General features: G+C 46.2%; 1 pseudogene; it reads right to left on the bottom strand.

The window, feature by feature from the left end:
• Positions 1–6,211: 6,211 nt before the first annotated feature.
• On the bottom strand, positions 6,212–8,704 carry LOC127186695 (E3 ubiquitin-protein ligase TRIM37-like; annotated as a pseudogene).
• Positions 8,705–23,655: the final 14,951 nt, after the last annotated feature.

Below are 23,655 nucleotides of genomic sequence, written 5' to 3'. Positions count from 1 at the left end.
AAGGTTCAATAGCAGGATATGTCTGAAAGAAAAAAAGGACATGTGGCCGGGCAGTGGTAGTGCACACTTGGATCCTAATACTCGGGAGGCAGAAGCAGGTGGATCACTGTGAGTTCAAGGCCAGCCTGGTCTACAAAGCGAGTCCAGGACAGCCAAGGCTAATACAGAGAGACCCTGTCTTGAAAAACAAGACAAAAAGGACATGTTGGGGAAACACACCCTACCAGATACCAAGACACATGTAACCCCTCCGAGGGCAACTACGGTTTTGTCATCTGCGTGTTCAGTCCTGCACAGCATGCTCCTCCTTTCTGTCATCTCTCATGGTCCCCTGGCTCGTGAGCGTGAGGCCTTTGCCCCATGCGGTGCAATGAAAGAAGTGACGTCTGCAAGTTATCCTTTGTCCTTCACCCTGTGTACACATGTGCAAATGCACAGCCCCCTCAACAGGCATGCACATGCACACACCAAACACAAGTACATAAAATATTGAAAATTCAACTATTTTCTTGGAAAAAGAAAAGATAGACATAATGCAAAACTTTCATGTTTTACTCTGTATAATTCAGTACTGTATATAAATCATTTACATTGTGAGTTACCAGTGTAAAATGTAGCCTCTTTGAAAAAGAATCCATATGCTCTCTTGGGCCTAGACAGAGTTGGTTACTGAGTGCTGTCTCCCTTTGGGCGGCTTTACTAGTACATAGCTGAGATCTGCAGCACACCCATCCGCAATTTCCATAGAGTACAAAGTCAGCCTATGTGTGTATATGGTATGTGTGTGTTCATGATATGGAGGATGATTTGTGAAGTCTTTAGGATTAGGGTGTGTTGGTATGAGAAAATGTTGACAGGAAGATTTTTATTTTTCCTGCAGGGCAGGATGGTCAAGAATGCGTGGATCAGCTGCTAGGAATGAGGAGTTTCTGGGGGTGACAACCTCAAAGTAAGACCAAAATGTTCTGTTGCAGGGGAAGTTGGTTAACCATCCATGCCCGCCCTGTGCCTTGGCCTAGACAACCAGCAGCCACCAACAGCATCGTGGCTGCTGGCTGTGACCAGAGGATTGTGGCCTATGGGAAGGAAGGCCACGTGCTACAGACATCTGGCTATAGCAGAGACCCTCAGGAGCGGGAATTCACCACAGCTGCAGCGAGTCCTGGAGGCCAATCTGTGGTGCTGGGAAGTTATGACAGGTAGGTCCCCCGCCTGCTGCATCTTCTGTCTTCTTGTTCTGTGAACTCTCTGTGCCGGCCATGTTGTTCTGAACCACAGCGGGAGCCTGTTGAAAGGGATTCTCATGACTAGGCTTCCTCTTCCATTGAGACCCTACCCCCATCATAACAGGGGACTAGGGAGGCCATGGGGTGAGGGGAGGGTTGGAGCAAATGGGAGAAGTCTGAAATTTTAAGGGGTCTTTGTGAACCACAACCTTGAGTTCCTGGCATTTGCACACATAGTCCCAGCCATCCCACAAGTGGTCTTACAGATACAAATGGAGTTCAAGTATTGCCCCTTTATTGATCTCAAATTACAGACCCATTCTCACCCCTTCTCTCCTAGATGCTCTGTCACTGTAGGCAGTGGCTGAGCAGGAAGGGGCAGCTGGGTGAAGCTCTGCAGGATGTACTTACTAGGGGCAGATCTCTCCTGTCCACTAACTTCATGCCTCCAAACTTGCCCAGCCTTTGAAATATTTGGTGTGGTCCCTAGGAGACATACTTAAATAAGTCTTGAACTCTTTGGACAAGCTATATCTGGGCCTTTCCTTAGGGGAACTGTAATGGGGTCTCTCAGTGTGACCGCTCTGGCTCTTCTCAAAGTGACAGCTGAGACTCTCAGAATAACGGTGTCTCTCCTCTCCGATGGACTGTGACCTCTTCCCTTGATGAGACTTGATAGCTCCTCTCAGAGAGACTTTGAGGGGTTCTTATAAAGGGACTATGATCCACCCGATCCTTTCTCTAGGAGGGACTGCGATGACTCCTGTCAGAGAGACTGCTGAGGCTTCTGTCAGAGAGACTGCTTGCTTTCTCTGAGAAGCACTGTAATGATTGTAATGTCCCCTCTCAGAGACATTTCAGTGAGTTCTCTCAGAGAGGCTGTGATGGGTTCTTTCAGGCTTATTACACAGGGCTCTCTCCCTGAAGAAGCCATGATGTTCCTCCTGTGTGTGCTTCTCTTTAAGGTGACTCTGAGGGTTCTCTTCAAGGAAGAGTCAGGCACTACTCTCTCTTGGGCCTGAAATTTGGCTCTGACATTAGAACAGTTCCTAGACTCAGGGCTGGAGATGTCATCACTGTAGTTTTTCTTTGCTCTCCTGTTGACATTAGCCTAGATAGAGACGTCTCTTTCAGAGACCGCAGTCTTCTGCAACTGGGTTGGAGAGCTCTCACTTGTTCTGGCTGTTGAGCTTGTGTGCACTGGTCACTTGTCCCTGCAATCTGCCCTCTTGCTTAGGGATCGAAGCTGTTGCCCTATGCTTGACAACTGGTGTGCTGGCTCCTCTTAGGCAGGACTCCTTGGCTTTTTGTTTGGGGTGCAAATTTTTCTTTGAGCACAAATTATCTGGCCTTGTCCCATCCTCAGGCTTCTGTCTAGAAACAGTCACAATTTTCCTGTTGTTTGAAATATCTGGCTTGAAAAAACTGTTGGGTGAACTTGGGCTGAGAGGATTTTTAGGCTGTCTCTTCAAGAAATGGTGGTTGTTTGAGAGGGTGTAATACTCTTGCTTCTTGACAGATCAGTCAGTGTTCCAGAAGAACTCTCTTCTGTCATCCACTATTTTTGTAGGGGTTTGTGTTTGGTGTTTTAGGTCTTTAGTGGTTGTCTTGGTTGGATAGTTTAAATCAGAGGCTTGATTTGGCCTGTTTTCCATCCTGATTACTTCCAAGAACACTGATATGGAGTGAACCTGACAGAATTCCTAGTCTTCGGCCTCTGTCTTTCCTACCACACCTCTGCTGCCCCATGTTTTTGTCTATTGTGCGCTTGTACAGAAGCGGGAGACTGGGATGATGTGGACTGGAAATCTCTTTTAGGAGGAGGACCTTATACATTGTAGGTTCCTGTCATGGTGGTGATGTGGAGCCCTTCCCTGGATCCGCTTGGTTTCTTCCTCGGTACTTTAAGACTTGAGATCTTTTCCCAGTTCGCAATGTAAAAATGAGATGCAACAGAATCTCACCATGGCCTTCAGGCGCTTCAGAAGTGGAGCTGTGGGTAGATAAGAAGACAGGGCTCCAAAGCAGACTGGAACTTATGACCACAATTCATTCCTGACCATTGGCCACACTGTAAGCAGATGGGATATTTTAGGACAAGACCTGACACTAGAGGCAGAGGGGCATTGTTGGTATTTGACTCCTTAGGAGTTTTGCTGCTATTTTTAGCTGCAGGTCTTTTAGCAGAGGGAGCTGTTCTGAGATATCAGTCCTGACTTCAGGGAGAGAGAGCTTGCCTTTAGGGAAAATTGAGACTCAAAAGGCCTTGCTGGTGAATCACTCTGTGAGGTTTTACTTTGCTCCCTGGAAACAGGATGATCTTCCATTTTTCAAAGTATCCCATGAGCAGACTCTGGACTCACTGAGGCAGGAGACTGGGGCCCTGCACTGCACACGAGACAGGTTCCTGCTTCGAGTCCCTTTCCTTTCTTCCCAATCTAGTGCCAGAGCATTGCTGCAGCATGGAAGAGGTGGAGCCGCATGTCCACATCTTTAAGGCCATTCTCTTCTCAGGACCATCGCAGAAAATATCTCTCTGAATATAGATTTTAACCACTCAAGTCTGTGAAACAGTCCTTGGAACCCTCTCTAGCAGGCTCCGGGAAAATTCCATCAGTTCAGCTGGAACCCCAAATAAATTCTGGATAGCTCGACAGATGTCCATAGTGGATCCTTCTATTAAAAATGGCTGAGAGCAAAGCTTCCTTTCCATCGTGGTTGCCAGAACATTCCCCAGCATTAGCATACTGGAGAGCTGTTTCCTAGGTAGTCACTGCCTGCAGACACGGCTTTCCCATACATTTTGTCTTCTGCCCAGGAAAGAACGGACAGGGCTTGTTCGAGTCCTGTCTCAAAAAGCCAAAAATAAATAAATAAAGCTCAGTTATGTTAATGCAAACATGGTTTTGTTTTAATCGCAGGTGTGAGATATAGGGCTGATTCAGAATGTCCACAGTAGCAAACTGTGGGCTCTGAGAGGTGCTCTTTGCCAGCTGCACATAGTTTAATTCTGAGGACTCTGGAGAGAGGGAGGCTCTGAGAAAGAAGAATCTGGTGCTCCCCCTCCTCCACCCTGCACTCCCCCTCCTCCACCCTGCTCCTCCTGGTGGCTATTGAGTTCTATCAGTAGAGTCTCATCAAGGCCACTGACTGATGAGGTCTGGTGGGCTGATAAGACAACCAAAGCATAAAGTTCCTGTTGCTCTCAGGCAGGATAGGACACTCTTCACTGTCCTCTGATCTGACGGGATGTAGCTCTTGGGTAGAAAGGCCTTTTCTGTATCCTTACCCATTTCTCAAGGGCCGGGGCTTCAGAAAAGAGTTCATGTCCTGGACAGTAACTATGCACGTTCTCAGGTTAACTGGGTGGGTTAACTGTACCCCACACACTTAGCACCTTTGCACTTCAGACAGGGCTTTCTGTGGCGGATGTGGACGTGCAGTGCTGTCCGGGCTTATCCTTCCAGATGGAAAGGGGAAACCCGAGGGGCCATTGCTCGGCTCTCCGTGCTGCAGTAACAGCCAGCAGGGGTTCTGCGGGCTACTTGTTCTATCCAGCTTGCCCTGTGTGCAGGAGCCAGAGAAGTAGACTTACAGGCCTATCCTGGAGCGGACTGACTCCTGCAGATTCTTTAGGTTCCAAAAAATTAGCATTAACCAAAAATGAACCCCGAAAGAAGCCTTTGTCCCAGGATACAAATAAGCTAACAAATGGCTCTGTTTCCCTCGTTAAAGCTAAATAAGAAAAAAGAATTTTGTGATGTATTTGATACATTATCACATGGTCCTTTCTAAGTGCTATCTGTCCTCCTTTATTGTGTTTAAGAGGACAAGTATTTTTTTTCTCAAGTTAATTTTACTGACAAAAAATGCAAGCTGTTAAAAAAATAAGCAAGCTATGAGTCACAGCACTAGCAAGCCACCAGACATGGAAGTACACAAGAGTCACTAAGTACAGCAAGCAGGCGAGAGCACTCTCGGGTATGTACATCCGTGCTTTTTCAGCAGTCTCTTGGCCAACTTTAAACAAAACTTTCACCAAACATATAGTAGCTCAAACACAAACGCAGGAGCACAATGGCAAACTTTGGCAATCATTTGGGGTTTGGGCTAATTAGGAATATGAGAGAAAGCCTTGTCCACAGTTTCATGTTGATGTAAGATGAAAATATTAATAAAACTTTAAATGTATCCACTGACGTCAATGTCCAACCAATGGAAATGTAGTGCAAAAATATTTGTTTTACTACAGTTATGTTTCAGGAAGCAGAAAAGAAGAAAAAAACTTTAAGTAATCTTATGTATGTCCATATGACCATGCATAGAACCAGTTCATAAGGACTTAACTTATTTTAAATGAACCCTGTAAGGGTTACACAACTGAAAGGTGTCATTAGCCAGTATGCCAGCACTTGAACAAGTGAGAAAACAAAAAACTTTAGTATTTCATCATATCTCAGAGAGAAGATTCAGTCTAGTGTTACTATAGTTGCTATAGTTACTCAGGTAAAATGTCCACTTAACAAAATCTGTTCATAAGCAATTGTTCTGTTCACTATTATATTGGCTTAATGAAACTACAAACTAACGAAAACTTAAAATATGTCAATCTAAACCACATGTCCAGCCAAAGACAGAAGAGCACCGATGCTGAACAAGATAGAGCCCACACAATGCCTCTAGGTACTTTCTGGCCCTCAGCTGGCTTTCTGTTACAGGAGACAAGCTGCCTTTGCTAATGTATTATTTGCTAAATTAATTGAGCACTACACTGTTAGTTCATTACATTAGAAGGAAATCTTCCCCCTGCGCTCCTGCGCCCTACTAGAATATTGTGTAACCTTCTAAGAGTTTCAGAATCTCTATTTCAGGTAGAGATGATAAAAAAGGAGACTAGATCTGACTATCTGGCTGCTGAATTTTTAGAGCACCAACTTCCAACAGAGCTCAGGGCCCAGGTGGCTTGCGACTCGGCTCTCATGTCTTTACCTTCTAATGCCTTCATCAGTGTTGAAGTGGGGATTTTCAGGGTCTATTTGTTAACCACCAGGAAAACTGGAACGTGAATCTTCCTCAGGGGCAGCCGAGGCTCCTTCAGGGAGTGTGGGCTATAACTCCCAGCTTCAGAATGACTTTCCACATCTACCATCTGCACTCCTTCCAGACGACTTCCTTCTGCATTAGTCCCCAAGGTGACCATTTTCCTTCTTTTCTCAACAGTAGGTAAACCACTGAAAACAACAACCACCACAGCATCAGAATCCAAAGCTTTGCATTGTCAGGCTTTGCTTATGGGCATAATATCCCCAATGACACCGTGAGTCATGGCTCGGGGAGAGTTATGTCCATTCCCAGACTGGGAGCTTCCCGGGGAACCTTCAGACAAAGCCTGCCAGTCTCCCTTTGAACGGCCATTTTTTCCAGAGTCCATGGCTCTTGGAGTGAGAGACTGCCTGCTATGGTCCAAGCTGATCAAGGTGAATTCTTCTTACTTGTGGGGTTTCGTATGTAACAGCCGGCAACTGATGACTTTGCTAGAAGCTCCATTCCCAAATCCTGTAATCTACCAAAAATTTCAGGTCCACAGGTGGCCAGAGCGGCCTGGTCAGCACAGAAAAGGCCTGTCTGCATGTCTGCAGAAGCAACATCACTGCCTTTTACATCTGACAGTGTAGCCTACACATCAGTCTGTGTACACTGGACTTCAGCCTTTTCAGCATCTTTAGGTTAGAGGGCACTCGCCACATTGCCTGCTGCTTCCTTTGATCTTTATCTTTTTGAGAATATGATGCAAAGGTGAAGCAGATGGGCGAGGCTGTAGACCCCATGGATGGTCCATGCTGCTGCAGTCCTTAAGATCCAATAAGTGTATTAAGATGAAAGGCTCAATGTCTAATAAGCTACTAGTAGCGGCACAGCACAAATGTGCTCTTCTTGACATCCTGCTGCTGGCACCCACATAGCTGTGGCTACTTCCTGGAGGTCCTGCCGCAGCCGTGTCTTCCGTGAGTTCCCCTCTTCCAGTTTCGTGTTGTTATATTCTACGCCATTCTCTCCGGACATGGTCTCCTCATCAATATCACTTTCTTCTGTGCTGCTTGTGGCTGTGGAACTAGCGGAAGAGCTGCTGCCGTCGGGGTGATTCACTTCATCTTCCCCAACAGGATCCAGATCCAGATCTCCATCTGAGAGCTCATGATGATGCTCTTCATTCTGACTCTTCTCCTCCTCATCTTCCTCTGCTTTGGGCTCTCTTACAGAGGCTGAAGTGGGCCCGCCTTCTGGTAGCGTGTCAGCACAACCCAGCCTTCTTAGTTCCTGTCTCGGGAGGATTGTCATTTTGGGAACTAAGATGATCATCTGGCGGTGACAGATCTCTTGATTTCTGAGTTCGAGACAGCTCAGTAGTCAATCTCTCTGTAAGGTTGTTTGTTTGTTGACTATAACCAGTCTGTGCGGTTTCCAACTGAGTTATGTACCAGTGCTGATCCCTGCATTTTTGAAAAAAATGTTGGTGAACATAACCTGAAATGTACCTTAAAATCACAGTATCATTTTGTTGGTTCAAGTATCGTTCATTTGCAAGTAAGTCCAAACGGAAAAATCTATTATAGCCCCAGCATTTTCCAACTTCAAAATCAGATGCCAGCCAGCTGATAGTTCCAGAAATACAGATAAATACTAGCCATGTACAACTCCATTTCCATCTAGGTAAACTTTTAACCTCCAGCAAAGTGCTGAAATTGGAAGAGGCGGGCTGTCAACAGGATCTGCTCTCTGTGGCAAAGTGTTGAAGTTTCCTAAAACAAAAGTAGCTGAATCATAAGATGGTACCGATTCCCTGGAGAAGTCTGGTGGAGCAGGTATGGTAAGGAAGGATGCCATGGGCTTTCGGTGAACTTGCTGAGACATCATTAGAATCTCTGAGCCCTTAATCAGCTCACTCTTACGGCAAGAGCACAACCAATGTTCTGCCTCCTGACATAAAGATTCCAACAGCTCTATTTCTTGAATAAGACATGTCTTCTGACCCAGGAGTGTTATGAGCTTATTTTATTTTTCAGCTGTGTATCTAGCCAGACAATCATCCTCTCCAAGGTTTAAAGGTGTGTCCTCCATGCCTTCCTCCTCAAAGTGCACACTGATGGCAGATACACTTCTTACAAGTCCAGCCAAATACACTAAGCTTTGTGTGGTGTTTTTTCACACTTGTTCTTCTCATTTCATGTTGGGTGAGACTACACAGCTGGAGAATATCAAGCTGCTGTGTCACTTCTTCTACCCAATGACAATTCACTAGTTCCCGCAGTTGGAGTGGAGCGCACCAACAAGGACACTGAGCTCTCTGCTCTGTCAGCCAGCGCCTAATACAGCTGAAACAACAAAGCTTGGAGCAACCAGGACACATCTCGCAATTTCTCCATACAAATGAAACATGGGAACACCTCAGCAATGCTCTCCACACTCTGCTCGGCCATTGCCTCCTGCTCTTGGTGGAGCCGTTGGCACCCCTCAGAGTCTGTGGTCTGCCCTCTCAGGTGCCCACCTGAGGTCACCAGGTCAACTGCACCCACCTCAGCAGTCTCCCACAAAGGTGCCACCTCCTTGCTACATCCTGTCATTTTGCCACTTTTTATCCATGCACCTGCCCTGGGGTGGAGAGGGAGGGCTAGCAGGAGCGGCTGCTAGTTATAAAACACTCCCCTCATGGGAGAGGGAAGAACTGGGTCTCTTTTCAGCTGGTGACTGAGGGCTACAGAGTGAAAGACTCAGAAGATAAGCTCTGTTTATAGGGTCCCCAACTCCACAATGATGGGATATATCAAAAGCAAGCAGGCAGAAGACCTTACCACAGATAAAACAAAACAAAACAAAACAAAGAAATCAAGCACCAAGATGAATAATGACAGTATTGAGCCGTAACCCAAAGCACGAGACATATGTATGCATCCAAAGCAATAAATATAAATGAACAAATAGAATGTGGGGAGGCAAATGTTTCGTGCACAAGAATTTCAAGTAATATGTGCGTTATGTTGTTCCTCCAGGACATGGGGACTCAGTCGTGCTAGCCCCTGTACCTCCAATAGGAGATCTAGAGACCACTTCCAGGAGCAAAGTATGAACAAAGGGAAATGGTAACTTCAGGTAGAGAAATGCAGCACGCACCAGCCTAAAAGTACCTGGCCCTGGGGTCACAAGTTGATAGCACATCAGTCTTGATGTGCTGGAATAAGAAGGGCGTGCCACTGCTGTGTGCTCCCCACCCCACCCACCCCAAACGCACAGTCTCAGTCTAAGCGTACAGAGAACATCGCAGACACTCACATTTAGGGATCCCTCCCCCGTAGTGATAAAGCTCTTGCCTAGGACTCAGAGGACTCTGGGCTGGATGTTCACCAGCATGGCACTACAGATTAGACCCTGAACATTTGTGGAGAAATATGAGATCCAAATAAAGGCTGGAGTTTAACTAATAGTAAATGTACTGATTTTTTTTTTTTTTTTTTTTTTTTTTGAGATAGGATGATTTGTGTAGCTCAAACTGGCTTTGGCTTTGCAGTGGAGCCAAGGATGACCTTGAATTTGGATCCTCCCACCTCCATCTCCCATGTTAGTCTCGTGGTCGTTACAAGTGTGCTAAAGCTATATAAGATGCTAAGAATGGGGCTGGGGAGATGGCTCAGCTGTTAAGAGCACTGGCTGCTCTGGCAGAGGACTTCAGCCTTGTCCTAGCGCCCCCTGGTGCTTCACAACTGTCTGCAGCTCCAGTTCCAGGGGATCTGATGCCCTCTTCTGGCTCTCCAGCATGCATGTGGTGCACACAGGTGCAGGCAAAATACCCATGTTAAGGATTCACAAGCAAGGGTCAATGGGATTCACTGTACGATTGGTTCAGCTTTTGTTGTTATTCCAAAATAAAAACTATAAATGTGGCAGTGAGACAGGAGGCCCTAAGAGGAGGGTGCTCCTCGAAGGCCACTACTCACTGTGATGTGTCTCAGGGCCACAGAAACTAGAGAACATGGAGACCCGTAGTCTTAGAAAACCAAGCACCTCAAAGTCTATGTGGGTTCCCACCTCAGCTGTCCTAACTCTCTTCGATTCTACTTTGACTCTGTTCTAACCTCCAGTGTGAAATTTATGGCAGTGTACCCAGTCCAAACTTAGGACAGTGGCCGACTCCAAAGAAAATGTGAGTCAGAACAAGCCATTTTGGAAGCCCTTTGAAACTTTGCCTCATCACTCCTCCCTTAATGACAGTTTATGTAGCTAGGCCCCAGAAGATTCCTGCATGGACTCTTCCCTGAGCTTTGGCTATCAGACATCTCAGACAGAGGGCAACCACAGGGAAGGGCAGTGGCTGGGACTTGAGCGTGCACACTGACTGTGTGCCTACTGTGATGTCATGGAATCTCAGCCTGGAGACAGAAGCGCTTCAGTTGAGAGAGGCATAGGCTTGAGTAATGGCGCTAGTTTGGGAGCTGGGTATCCCACTGCCTGCCAGTCTCAGCTTTATACTTCTCAGTTTGTTAGTTTGAGGAATTTGGGAGCTGTTTTCTTGGAATCAGAGCCAGAAGCAGGTGGCACCCAAGACAGAGGTAGGTAATAGCCACTGTATCCTGGACCTCACTTCTCCACATGCTGAACCCCTGTATGTTTGTATAAATGCTTAGCCTCTGGGCCATAGGAGGAAATGACTGGAGGGAAGGGGGAGTTGAGACAGCATGTCTTTCTCTCAATTCACTTTAGAAGCTTTAGGCTGGGCGTGGTAGTGCGCACCTTCCATCCCAGTGCTTGGGAGACAGAGGCAGGAAGATCTCTCTGAGATCAAAGTCAGCCTGACCAACATGTGGAGATCCAGGACAGCAAGGACTGCTGTCTAAAAAAAAAAAAAAAAAAAAAAAAGAGGAAGAGACAGAAGAAAAAGAAGAGGAAGAAAGAGGAGGAGGAGGAGTGGTGGTAGTGGTGGCTGTAGCAGCAGCAGCAGCGTTAGGGTTATATTAAGAAGACACTGAGGAAGAATGTACTAGATGTTGGATTGCTGCCTAGGAGTTCTGCCATGCAGATGGCTTTCGGGAAAAGAATTTGATAAGAGAGTTAAAGCGCCCTTTTTAATCCTATTTTATTTGGGTTCCTTATATTTTTTTCTTCCTACTCCACATCCCTCTTAATACCTTCCAACACCCCAATACCAGGTAGGAGAGAAAGGTTAGTGGGGAGATGGGGTGTAGTGCCCTTTAGCTACTTCCTGCTGGTTAGGGTCGTTGGGTTCTGTGGGGAAGTCCAATATTTGTTTCTGGATATCTCCTACTTCTTCTCAAACTGTAGCAACAGCAACCAGGAGGAGCAGGATGAAGGAGGGGGAGTGCAGGGTGGAGGAGGGGGAGTGCAGGGTGGAGGAGGGGGAGTACAGGGTGGAGGAGGGGGAGTGCAGGGTGGAGGAGGGGGAGTGCAGGGTGGAGGAGGGGGAGTGCAGGGTGGAGGAAGAAGAGTGCAGGGTGGAGGAGGGAGAGTGCAGGGTGGAGGAGAGAGAGCACTAGCATTCTTCTTTCTCAGAGCCTCCCTCTCTCCAGAGTCCTCAGAATTAAACTATGTGCAGCTGGCAAAGAGCACCTCTCAGAGCCCACAGTTTGCGACTGTGGACATTCTGAATCAGCCCTATATCTCACACCTGCGATTAAAACAAAACCATGTTTGCATTAACATAACTGAGCTTTATTTATTTATTTTTGGCTTTTTGAGACAGGACTCGAACAAGCCCTACCTGTTCTTTCCTGGGCAAATGACAGAATGTCTGGGAAAGCTGTGTCTGCAGGCAGCGACTACCTAGGAAACAGCTCTCCAGTATGCTAATGCTGGGGAATGTTCTGGCAACCACGATGGAAAGGAAGCTTTGCTCTCAGCCATTTTTAATAGAAGGATCCACTATGGACATCTGTCGAGCTATCCAGAATTTATTTGGGGTTCCAGCTGAACTGATGGAATTTTCCCGGAGCCTGCTAGAGAGGGTTCCAAGGACTGTTTCACAGACTTGAGTGGGTAAGATCTATATTCAGAGAGATATTTTCTGCCATGGTCCTGAGAAGAGAATGGCCTTAAAGATGTGGACACGCGGCTCCACCTCTTCCATGCTGCAGCAATGCTCTGGCACTAGATTGGGAAGAAAGGAAAGGGACTCGAAGCAGGAACCTGTCTCATGTGCAGGGCCCCAGTCTCCTGCCTCAGTGAGTCCAGAGTCTACTCATATGATACTTTCAAAAATGGAAGATCATCCTGTTTCCAGGGAGCAAAGTAAAACCTCACAGAGTGATTCGCAGGCAAGGACTTTTGAGTCTCAACTTTCCCTAAAGGCAAGTGCTCTCTCCCTGAAGTCAGGACTGATATCTCAGAACAGCTCCCTCTGCTAAAAGACCTGCAGCTAGAAATAGCAGCAAAACTCCTAAGGAGTCAAATACCAACAATGTCCCTCTGCCTCTAGTGTCAGGTCTTGTCCTAAAATATCCCATCTGCTTACTGTGTGGCCGATGGTCAGGAATGAATTGTGGTCATAAGTTCCAGTCTGCTTTGGAGCCCCGTCTTCTTATCTACCCACAGCTCCACTTCTGAAGCGCCCGAAGGCCATGGTGAGATTCTGTTGCATCTCATTTTTACATTGCGAACTGGGAAAAGATCTCAAGTCTTAAAGTACCGAGGAAGAAACCAAGCGGATACAGGGAAGGGCTCCACATCACCACCATGACAGGAACCTCCTGTCCTCCTCCTAAAAGATTTCCAGTCCACATCATCCCAGTCTCCCGCTTCTGTACAAGCGCACAATAGACAAAAACAGTGGGGCAGCAGAGGTGTGGTAGCAAAGACAGAGGCCAAAGACTAGGAATTCTGTCAGGTTCACTCCATATCAGAGAGTGATCAGGATGGAAAACAAGCCAAATCAAGCCTCAGGAAGACCTCTGATTTAACAGAGCCAACCAAGACAACCACTAAAGACCTAAAACACCAAACACAAACCTCTACAAGAGTATTACACCCGCTCAAACAACCACCGTTTCTTCAAAGAGACAGCCTAAAAAATCCTCTCAGCCCAAGTTCATCCAACTGCTTTTTCAGGGCCTAAGGCAGATATTAAAAACAGCAAATAGAGTCGTGATTAATTCTGGACAAAAGCCTGAGGACAGGACAAGGCCAGACAATTTGTGCTCAAGCAAAAATTTACACCCCAAACAAAAAGCCAAGGAGTCCTGCCTAAGAGGAGCCAGCACACCAGTTGTCAAGCATAGGACAACAGGTTCGATCCCCAAGCAAGAGGACAAATTGCAGGGACAAGTGACCAATGCACACAAGCTCAACAGCCAAAACAAGTGAGCGCTCTCCAACCCAGCCCTCTGCAGTGGCAGAAGACCAGGATCTCCGAAAGAAACATGTCTATCCAGGCTAATGTCAAGAAAAACCACAGTGATGACATCTCCAGCCCAGAGTCTAGGAACTGTTCTAATGTCAGAGCCAAATTTCAGGCCCAAGAGAGAGTAGTGCCTGACTCCTTCTTGAAGAGAACCCTCAGAGTCACCTTAAAGAGAAGCACACACAGGAGGGGGAACATCATGGCTTCTTCAGGGAGAGAGCCTTGTGTAATAAGCCTGAAAGAACCCAGCGCAGCCTCTCTGAGAGAACTCACTGAAATGTCTCTGAGAGGGGACACTACAATCTATTGCAATGTATATTAGGAATGCAAAAGTAGCATGTCAAAACATTTGACAAAACATTTTTCATAATTCTTACTACATCACGGTGAAGCTTCACTTGGGGAAGTGTCAATATCCATGTTTAATATGTCTACACGGATCAACATGCAGAGAGCTTGACTAACTGGGTATGACTCGATAATTACCCTCGGCTTCCTAGTGCATCTTTTGCACAGATTGACACCCATGTGCCTTCATATCAAGATGCAGATCTACTTCCTGTTAAGTCAGATGCTCCATTACGTCATCCAGCTCTGAAAGAAAACCAGGTGACATGACAGTCTTCTAAGAGAAGCCCTCGGAGTCCCTCAGGGAGGAGCATCACGGTCCTCCAGAGAGAAGAGGACACAGTCCCTCTGCAAAGAGTCCACACAGCCTTTTTGGGAGGAGCCTACAGAGTCCCTCTCCTCAGAGATGTCCCAGTCCCTCAAAAAGGGTCTATCTTAATCCCACCCGGAGGACACAAAGCAGTTCTTCTGAAAGGAGCCATGGTAGTCTCTCTGAAAGAACCTCTTCCAGGCCCTCTGCCAGGAAAAGCCATAGATCTTCTGGAAGGAACGCACTACATTCTTTGTAATACCAGGCCACACAGGCCTTCCAGACTCATCTGCAGACTCACTCCAGTCCTTCTGAGCGCTGCAGCAGTCACTCTGAGAGGAGCCAGAGCAGGCACACTGAGATACAGGGTCGCTTTGGAACAGCTCAGATGCACAAGCTGGCCATGAAGGAGGGATTGGCAGTAGCAGGTGCCATCTGGCTGCCTGAGCACACCCCATGGGGTAATGTCTGTTCCCATCATCCTCTTCCATCCTCTTATGAACTCTGTAATGTAGCAGTGCAGCAGTGTCTTTTTTCTTACCTGGCGAGGCTTAGCTCCCAGACCATTCCCCTGCGCAGGCAGTAGGGACAGGAAGCCAAGTGCCCGAGTGCTCTTAGGGTCAAGGTTAGAGGCTCCTGAGGGCTGGTTACAAACTAAGGATTAGTGCAAAACCACTAGATCAAGTTTTAGAATCTGAAAAGACACAGCTTAAGGTTACTTGATCAGTTGCTCTCCCAAAGGTTTCTGAAGCTGTGAAAGCGATCCCGGACCACCACTACAGGTTATAAAGTCTGTCATGATACCAGAGCCTACCTCTCAAGTGTCAAAATATGAGAATTTGACTTGCAGAATGGATGATGTGATATGTTCAGAATTTGTCCAAGCCTTTGGCTACAAAATGTGCAGTCTAAGAACTTAATCACAGAGCCAACGCATCACATTTTAGAAAGAATACAATTGCCAGGCTGTCTAGTTATAAAGACTGTATTCACACCAGGACCATGTCCCCAGGTTATAGAACCAATCGGAGTCACCACAAGATCAAGCATTAAAGTAAAGGAGTGTTTGGATTTACTCCCAAGACCTCATGTTCAAGAGCTGGAAACACCTATGGAATTGATACCAATGGCAATTGTTGAAATGAATTCTGCAGAATTAATCTTACAGCAAACATCTCCACTTGAGGAACCGACAGTGTTAATTCGTGAGCAAAGGCTTCATGCAGAACAACCTTTCAGGCTCAAAACAGAATCTCCTAAAGCAATGGAAATTGAGGATTTGAATGAAGAACCGGTGTGTCAGAAGAGGAACAAAGAAATGATCACATCAGAAAAATTACAGGCAGAGAATTACTTCTCTAGGCTCAGGCGAGTATTTTAGTCTAGTTTGGAGGCAACCACCAGTACAGACAGGGGCCACTGATAACACACCGCACAGAGTCGTGAGCCATCCCGCTTCCAGGCCAAGGCAGTGACAGTGTGTAAGTTGGCAATCTCCTTGGGCTTGGCCTCTTCCCAGATGCTTCTTCAAGGACTCCAGTTGAACACCCGAAGCCTAGAAAGGTATGTGGCTTTTAGAAGAGATGGAGGCTGAGCAGCTAAAAGAAGCCAGTCTCATTCTGTCTGAAAGGGAAACAGATGCAAAACAACAGAGCGAGACAGACCAGCTGGAGAGGATAAGAAGATTCAAAAGAAAACAGGAAGATGAAGGATGCCAGTGTGATGCTGCACACCTGTAATCACACACTCGGGAGCAGAGGCAGGAGGATCACTGCAAGTTTGAGGCCAGCCTGGTCTACCTAGTGAGTTCCAGGCTTGTCAGGGCTACAGAGTGAGACCCTATCTCAAAAATCAAAAACAACACAAAAGGATGGAAGTAGAAAAAGCAGGACAAACGAGAGAAATGAACTGCCAGGAATACAGGAGGAGGAAAGAAGAAAATACAAGAATCAGAGAAGAAAGGAACATCAGGAGGCACACAGGACTGAGAGAGACACAGAGGACTGACAGAGAGGGGACCTGGACCTAGCTGCTTATCTGCCATTTCGTTCTTTATTGGCTCACCAAACAGTGGCTATACATCACACACCAGATGACAGCGTAGGCACTGGAGATTAAAAGCCTTCCTCTCAAGGACCCCTCAAAATAGAAGCAACAACTAGGGTACAGCAAGATGATCTCAAAGTCTCAAAGAGGCAGCAGAAACATGGAGAAGGGGGTGAATTCTGCTGTGGGGTTCCAGGGTGACAATCTGAGAATCCCTTTCAACAGGCTCCCGCTGTGGTTCAGAACAACATGTCTGGCACAGAGAGTTCACAGAACGAGAAGACAGAAGATGCAGCAGGCGGGGGACCTACCTGTCAAAACTTCCCAGCACCACAGATTGGTCTCCAGGACTCGCTGCAGCTGTGGTGAATTCCCGCTCCTGAGGGTCTCTGCTAGACCTCTGTAGGTCTGTAGCACGTGGCCTTCCTTCCCATAGGCCACAATCCTCTGGTCACAGCCAGCAGCCATGATGCTGTTGGTTGCCCAGGCCAAGGCATAGGGCAGGCATGGATGGTTAACCAACTTCCCCTGCAACAGAACCTTTTGGTCTGTCTTTGAGGTTGTCACCCCAGAAACTCCTCATTCCTAGCAGCTGATCCACGCATTCTTGACCATCCTGCCCTGCAGGAAAAATAAAAATCTTCCTGTCAACATTTTCCCACACAGACACACCCTAATCCTAAAGACTTCACAAATCATCCTCCATATCATGAACACACACATACCATATACACATATGTGCTGACTTTGTACTCTATGGAAATTGCGGATGGGTGTGCTGCAGATCTCAGCTATGTACTAGTAAAGCCGCCCAAAGGGAGACAGCACTCAGTAACCAACTCTGTCTAGGCCCAAGAGAGCGTATGGATTCTTTTTCAAAGAGGCTACATTTTACACTGGTAACTCACAATGTAAATGATTTATATACAGTACTGAATTATACAGAGTAAAACATGAAAGTTTCACTTTGTCTTTTCTTTTTCCAAGAAAATAGTTGACTTTTCAACATTTTATTTCTTTGTATATGTTTGGCGTGTGCATGTGCATGCCTGTGTGTGTATATGTCTGTGTGTATGTTTCTGTGTGTGTGTCTCTGTGTTTGTGTGCATTTGCATGTGTATACACAGGGGTGAAGGACAAAGGATAACTCGCAGTAGTCACTTCTTTCCTTGCACTGCATAGGTTCTGTCATATTTGGCACCAGGCACCTTGACTTGCTGAGCTATCTTGCTGCCCTGTTTTTCCCCTATGCATTTGTATGTCTATGTGTTACATAAACATGTATATATATATATGTATTTGTGTATACATATATATTTACATAAATGTAAATCATTTTCACTTTTTGTCCTCTTTACAGTCTTTATTTCCTCCCTCTCAAGGTCCCTTCCACCCACTCCTCCCTATAAATAGTAACCTCTAGCCTCCTAACACAGTCTTCTGTGTGGCGGCATCCGAATGTCTCCCTCCAAGACCCCGCTCTTCCAGCCTCCTCCCCCAGCTCAGTCATGGCGCTCACACATGCAGCTCCCCCAGGAGGCTCCTGGAATGTCCACCCACCCCACAGTATGCTCTATTCATACCTGTGACTCTCCAGAGCCCTCATCATCAAAGAAATATCTGACGATGGTGCCGTCTGCGTGACCCGACAGGATCCCTTTCCCAGAGCAGCTGAAGAGTAAAGGCAGAAAGGCAAACTTAGAGCCAGAGACTGACCTCGCTCAAAGGCCCCTTTCTGTCAAATGCAGCTTCTTCCTGACATTTCCAAGTCTTCCTGTTTGTACTCACTTGGTTGTCAGTGCCACCACATAAGAATCTGTCCCATAGGTGGTAGATGACCAGCCAGTTTTAGTGTTTGCTAAGCGAACCTGAAAAATCAAAAAGTACACACACGTCTGGCTAGACTACTTTTAATTTCACCCAGGCCCTGAGAGAAAGACAATAATCCAAAGTGTACAAAACTGGTCCCTGTGCACTCTTCTGCAGCTCACACTTAGGCTCCAGGGCAAAGGATGAGCTGTGCTGCCCCCACTCCCCACCCAGGACCATTGTCCCCACCCAGCACCTACCGCGTGTTTCCCTTCCCCTCCTTTACCTTGCCTTCAGCCAGTCCAAAGACAATGATGTACTCTGCAGGCCACTGCAGACAAGTGACAGCACTCTGTATGCAAAAGGGTGAAAGGATGACCCAGCTGTGTGCATCAGCAGCTTTCTAACAACCTGACACCCACTGCAGCCGTCACCCTAGTCTTCTATGGGCAAAGAGTGCAAGGAGTAGACACAACAGGCTCTTAGTAGGAGACAAAGAGCGCATAGGCAGCGCTGTCCTTCAGCGGCTCAAACCAGCTCTAGACCTTAGAAAGGACAACTATGAACTCTTATGGGGAAGAGTTTTGTTCCTTCTTTCCTTCCCATTGTTGGTAAATTAGCTTGGCATCTCTCAGCTTTCTGTTTTTTTCCCTGAACAACAAAAGCCAAAATAAAGCCAAAGAGGCTCCAGGAGGCTTCTGCCATAGTGACTTGGAGAGGGACTGTAGCAGTCTTTATTTTATTATTTGGGTTATCTCTCTGGGAGCTAGTGCCACGGTCAAACTATGACAAAGTACTGTATTTCACAGGTGTGTGTACACTAAATCCGTCAGGTGCCAATTTGTTGCAATTAACTTATCAGTATGGCCTAGGGCACAAATAACTGATACAATGAGACTATAGTGTATTTTAAAGCTGCAAGCACTATGCTGGGCAGAATCTAAACTACTACTAATTACTAGTAAACCAAACTAAACTACTCTAATCCTATGGCCTCAAAACCTATATATATCCCAATCACTTGCCAATCTGATCCTCCTTGGGAGGTTTCTCTCCCCAACTGTCAACTGCCCAACTACCAGCTCTCCTCTCCTCCCTTGGAAACCCCGCCTTCCACTTCCTGTCATTCTGTCCAGCTGATTGGCTAAACAGTGCTTTACTGACAACTGCTACATCCACTCAGAGCATTCCTCCACAATTCCCCTTTTCAGTCTAATGAAAAGCCCACCTTTACTCTCTATCAGCCTAAAAGCATCTTAATTCCTAAACAATTAAGCTTACTTGTAAATTAAACTATCTGTCTTGAACCCCATCAGAGATTTGAGGAGAAATAAAATTAATTATTTTGGTAAACAGGAAGTGCAGGTTAGCAGCTTCCAAAATAAAAATGACAGAGACACTTTGCTGCCTGAATAGTCACTCAAAACTCTCTAACACGTTGAAGCATCATATTCAGTGTTCTGGCCCAGTATATCTATCTGACAGACATAGTTGTGAAGCAGGGACTATTGAGGACTTGAGGACTTGCCTACCCTGTCTTGCTGTTTGTATACCTGGAATGTAAGAACGATATTCTCCAGGGCCTCGTATAACCCAGACTGGCCTCAAGTTCACTCTATAGCCAAGGGAGACTTGACCTCTAATCCTTGTCTCTACCCAGAGTGCTAGCATCCAAGGCTAGTTTCTGCCAAGTTGCGGAACAAACCATGGCTTCACTCGAGCTAAGCAAACACTGTACCCCTACCAACCCATCTCCCCATCCCCTAGTGTGTTTTCTGAGACTCATCAACTGCTCCAAAGGCAATGGCCTCCTTGTTCCTTCAGCTTTCAAGTTTGCTACTGAAAAAAAAAAAAAAATCAATTAATTTAATACATTTTGCCTTTGTAGGTATTCATTCAATTAGTGTTTTCAAGCATTTTCTTTTGGCTCAGTTTTTTTTTTTAATTAATTTCTTGCTGCTTTAATGAAGAAACTGACCAATTCTTTTACAGTAGGGAAAGAAACATGGACAATGGATGTTGTTATAAATAACTCAGAACTGTTCAGTCTCAAAGCAACTTTTCATGGCTTTAGAAACTAAAATTGACTCACCATTCTGTTATCTCTGAATGCCCAAGCCATGCACAAGTCTACATGTACTAAATATCTGGGGATGCAAATAATACAGAAAAAAAAAAAAAAACCTGGTGAATGTGAAACATTGTCAAAATTAACTTTCACAACAGGGAAACACTGTTATTTCTCTCAAAAAAGATACAGTAGTGGTGCAACACAGGCAGGGCCCAGTCCTAAGCTTTTAAAGTAAGATTTCAATTGTCATTTCCCTTTCTCTACAAATATACAGACACACACTGCAACATGGATTCATTCAAGGTCTAACAGTGGCACATTATTAAAACAATTCAATTTGTGATCTTAAAAGGACATCTTCACACTCCAGGGCACATCGTTGGTATTTCTGGAAGACAGTTCTATGCCACATATTCTTTCTCTTCATGCTCTTAGAAATACATAGACAATTACTTTTTTAAAAGACAACATAAAATTGAGTTGCTACAAAAAATCAGTGTTTCCTTAAATTTTGTCATTGGTTTGTCACAGTTATTTAGGGGTTCATATCCAACTCTTGGCTCAGTTTCTTAACTATTGGACTTTATTATACAACCCAATTATCCTATACAAGAGGGAAAAAGGGTTAAAGGGAATAAACCTTTCTGTATCAGTTCCATGGGATGGATCCCCAGGTGTCTTTGGCTTGAACGCTGATCCTCTCCCCAATCCACGAGCGCTCATCTTCCGAATCTGCAGCCTTACCCCCTCCCCATACACTGCACGCGCGCGCGCGCATGTGTGTGTGTGCCTGTGTCTGTCTGTCTGTCTGTCTGTCTGTCTGTCTCTGTCTCTGTCTCTGTCTCTCTCTCCCACACAAGCAATCTCTAGCTCCTACTCTGGCTTCCCTCCTCCCATCGTTGCTAGATTAGAAACACAATAGCCTGGCTGGAGTCCCAGTGCCCCCTCCCCCCCATCAGCTCCCTGAATTCTGGACCCAGGATGGTTCCTCCCAGTCTACAGCAATGTCAGTCTCAGTGGAGTATCTGTGGTGTTTTCAAGCGGCAGAGCCCAAGGCAAAACCCGCCAAGACTGCCTTCACCTGGGATGATGCCTACAATCCTTCCACAACTTTCCAAGAAAGGCACTTGGCCAGGAGCTGACAGAGACAAAGAGCAAAACACAGATCCTGCCCCAGGACCTAATAAGATGCTGCAGAATTGGAAACGCCCCATAAAAAGAATATGTACTGAGTGCAGTGATGGTTTAGAGGAGCCCAAGACAATTTTATACTTAAATGATCAAAGTTCAACTCTGAAGAATGGATGCCGCTGAATGATGAATTACCTCAGACAGAGTGGCTAGCACAACAAAGCCAAGCTCTGGGCAAGGACCACGATTTAAGGAAGCTGAGACTTTTGTAAATAAGAGAGGGAGGGAGGGAGAGAGAGAGAAGCAAGTATGGACTAGGCCAGCCCAGGATGAGCCTTTCAATACAAGCTAATGATCTGAACCTATTGAGCAGGGACAGGAGAGACAGTGGAAACTCTGAAACAAGGAGCAACATAACCAGAGTTGAAACCCGGAAGAAACAACGCCACTCTCCCCTGCTTAACTGCCCGTGCTATGAAAGTCTCGATTTAAAAGTGGCCGGTGCTAACCCTGAGGTACAGCTCACTTGCTGGAGTGCTCATCTTACAGTCTTATATTCATGAGTTTGATCCTTGGCAACTCAAAAAAGTAAGTAAAAAGAATATGGGAGTGACAGGCCAGAGGACCAGATGCTCAGATCTTCCTCAGCTGCACAGCAAGACTGAAGCCAGCCTGGGCTATGGAGACCCTGTCTTAGACACACTGTGTGTCCATCACTGCACCTACTGTGGTCGTCTAAGGCACCACCACTAAAGGTTTCTGATCTTGAAATAAAATCTAGCTCCTACTGCAAATGGCGGACTAACCACTTGGTGTCACAACCCCTCCAGTGGAGTCTGTGTGACAAATACCACACGGCCTGAGGCTTCAAAACCCGACAGGTGAGAGCCTCCTGGACTAGGGCTGATGTTTTTTCCAGGAGTAACTGTAAAAAGCTGAGCGGCAGAGGTTATAGATGAATGGTGGAGCTGTACAGAGGGATGAAGTCACACCACGCCAACAGATCCACTTATAAGTTTAATAGGGAGATACAGGAACTGTCTCCGAAGACATATGTGTGGAGGGAGGGAGGGAGGGAGGGAGGGAGGGAGAGAGAGAGAGAGAGAGAGAGAGAGAGAGAGAGAGAGAGAGAGAGAGAGAGAGAGAGAGAGAGAGAGAGAGCCAGAGAGAGAGAGAGAGAGCCATGTGTCTGTCCTCTTATATGGCACTGGGCAGGGCCACACCCCCTGGCAGGTAAGCAGTGACGTCACAGTTAGGCGGGCTTTCGCAGAATCCTAACAGTAACTGATTGCAGTTCTTTCCTCTCAGTGTGCTGATATCTATTCTTTCTTCTTAACTCCCAAGTCAGGACTTTTCAAGCACAACCACGTTGCTATGAGACGGCTCTAACGTGGGGCTGCAGCCAGGGGCTGTCCAGGACCAGAGTAGTTCTACTTCACTCCCACTTATTAAAAGAAACATGACTAGGGATTAATCATTAGTTAATAAGTTATATTATAGCTTACAAAGAAATAGAGTGTTTTTAAAAAAAACCTCTAGAGAGTGGTGCTCAGATATTAGAAAAGGGAACTAAAGAAAAACGGTCTTGGCACACAGGTGCTGGGCATGAGTTTTGTTAGGGAGAGAACATTGACCCTGGACAAAGGGAGCACATGCATTTGATATCAAGCCAGTAACTTAGAAGTGACGACGTCTTTGCTGTGTATTCTGTACACTGCATTGTTACATGCAAAGTTGTAATTCAAAATACGACAACACAGTAACTTTACATTCTGAACCTTACTGTGTATACTTGATTGCTCACTGACTTCCTTGAATCTACTCTGTGGGAAAATGTAACCACAACACCCTCCCACCCCCACCCCCCGCTTTTGAAATGTATGTATACAAATTTAGACTGCTTGGCTGCAAAATACACTCAGATGCAAACTCAATGCTCGGTTTTGTCTCTGTTTGTCACCCGCCTTATCTTTGTCCACCGACGCTTCGAGAACTCCTGATCCCAAGAACCTGTCCCCAACTGAGCTGGTCCGTGACAGCTTAGGCTACTAGAGATCTGGCTTAAAACAAAACTTACTTTTCACATCTAACCCAAATGCCTCCAACACTAGAAGGGAAAGGGGTCATTGCACTTCATCAGCGCTGGCTGGTCCTTCCTCCTGGCTGAGTCCATCCTGGGCATCTGGCCCAGCTGCATAATATCTTTTTTAGAGACCGAAGGGTTCTATTTCCAATTTTTCCATTAGGGCATTTTGAAATGACAGATTACAGCACCAGTTTATGGAGCAAGGAGCGCAGTGTTCTACCACAG

This window comes from Acomys russatus, chromosome 1, assembly GCF_903995435.1.
Source record: "Acomys russatus chromosome 1, mAcoRus1.1, whole genome shotgun sequence".
Classification (NCBI taxonomy): Eukaryota; Metazoa; Chordata; class Mammalia; order Rodentia; family Muridae; genus Acomys; species Acomys russatus.
Note: the sequence above shows the minus strand (reverse complement) of the source record. Positions and strands in the feature narration are given on the sequence as shown.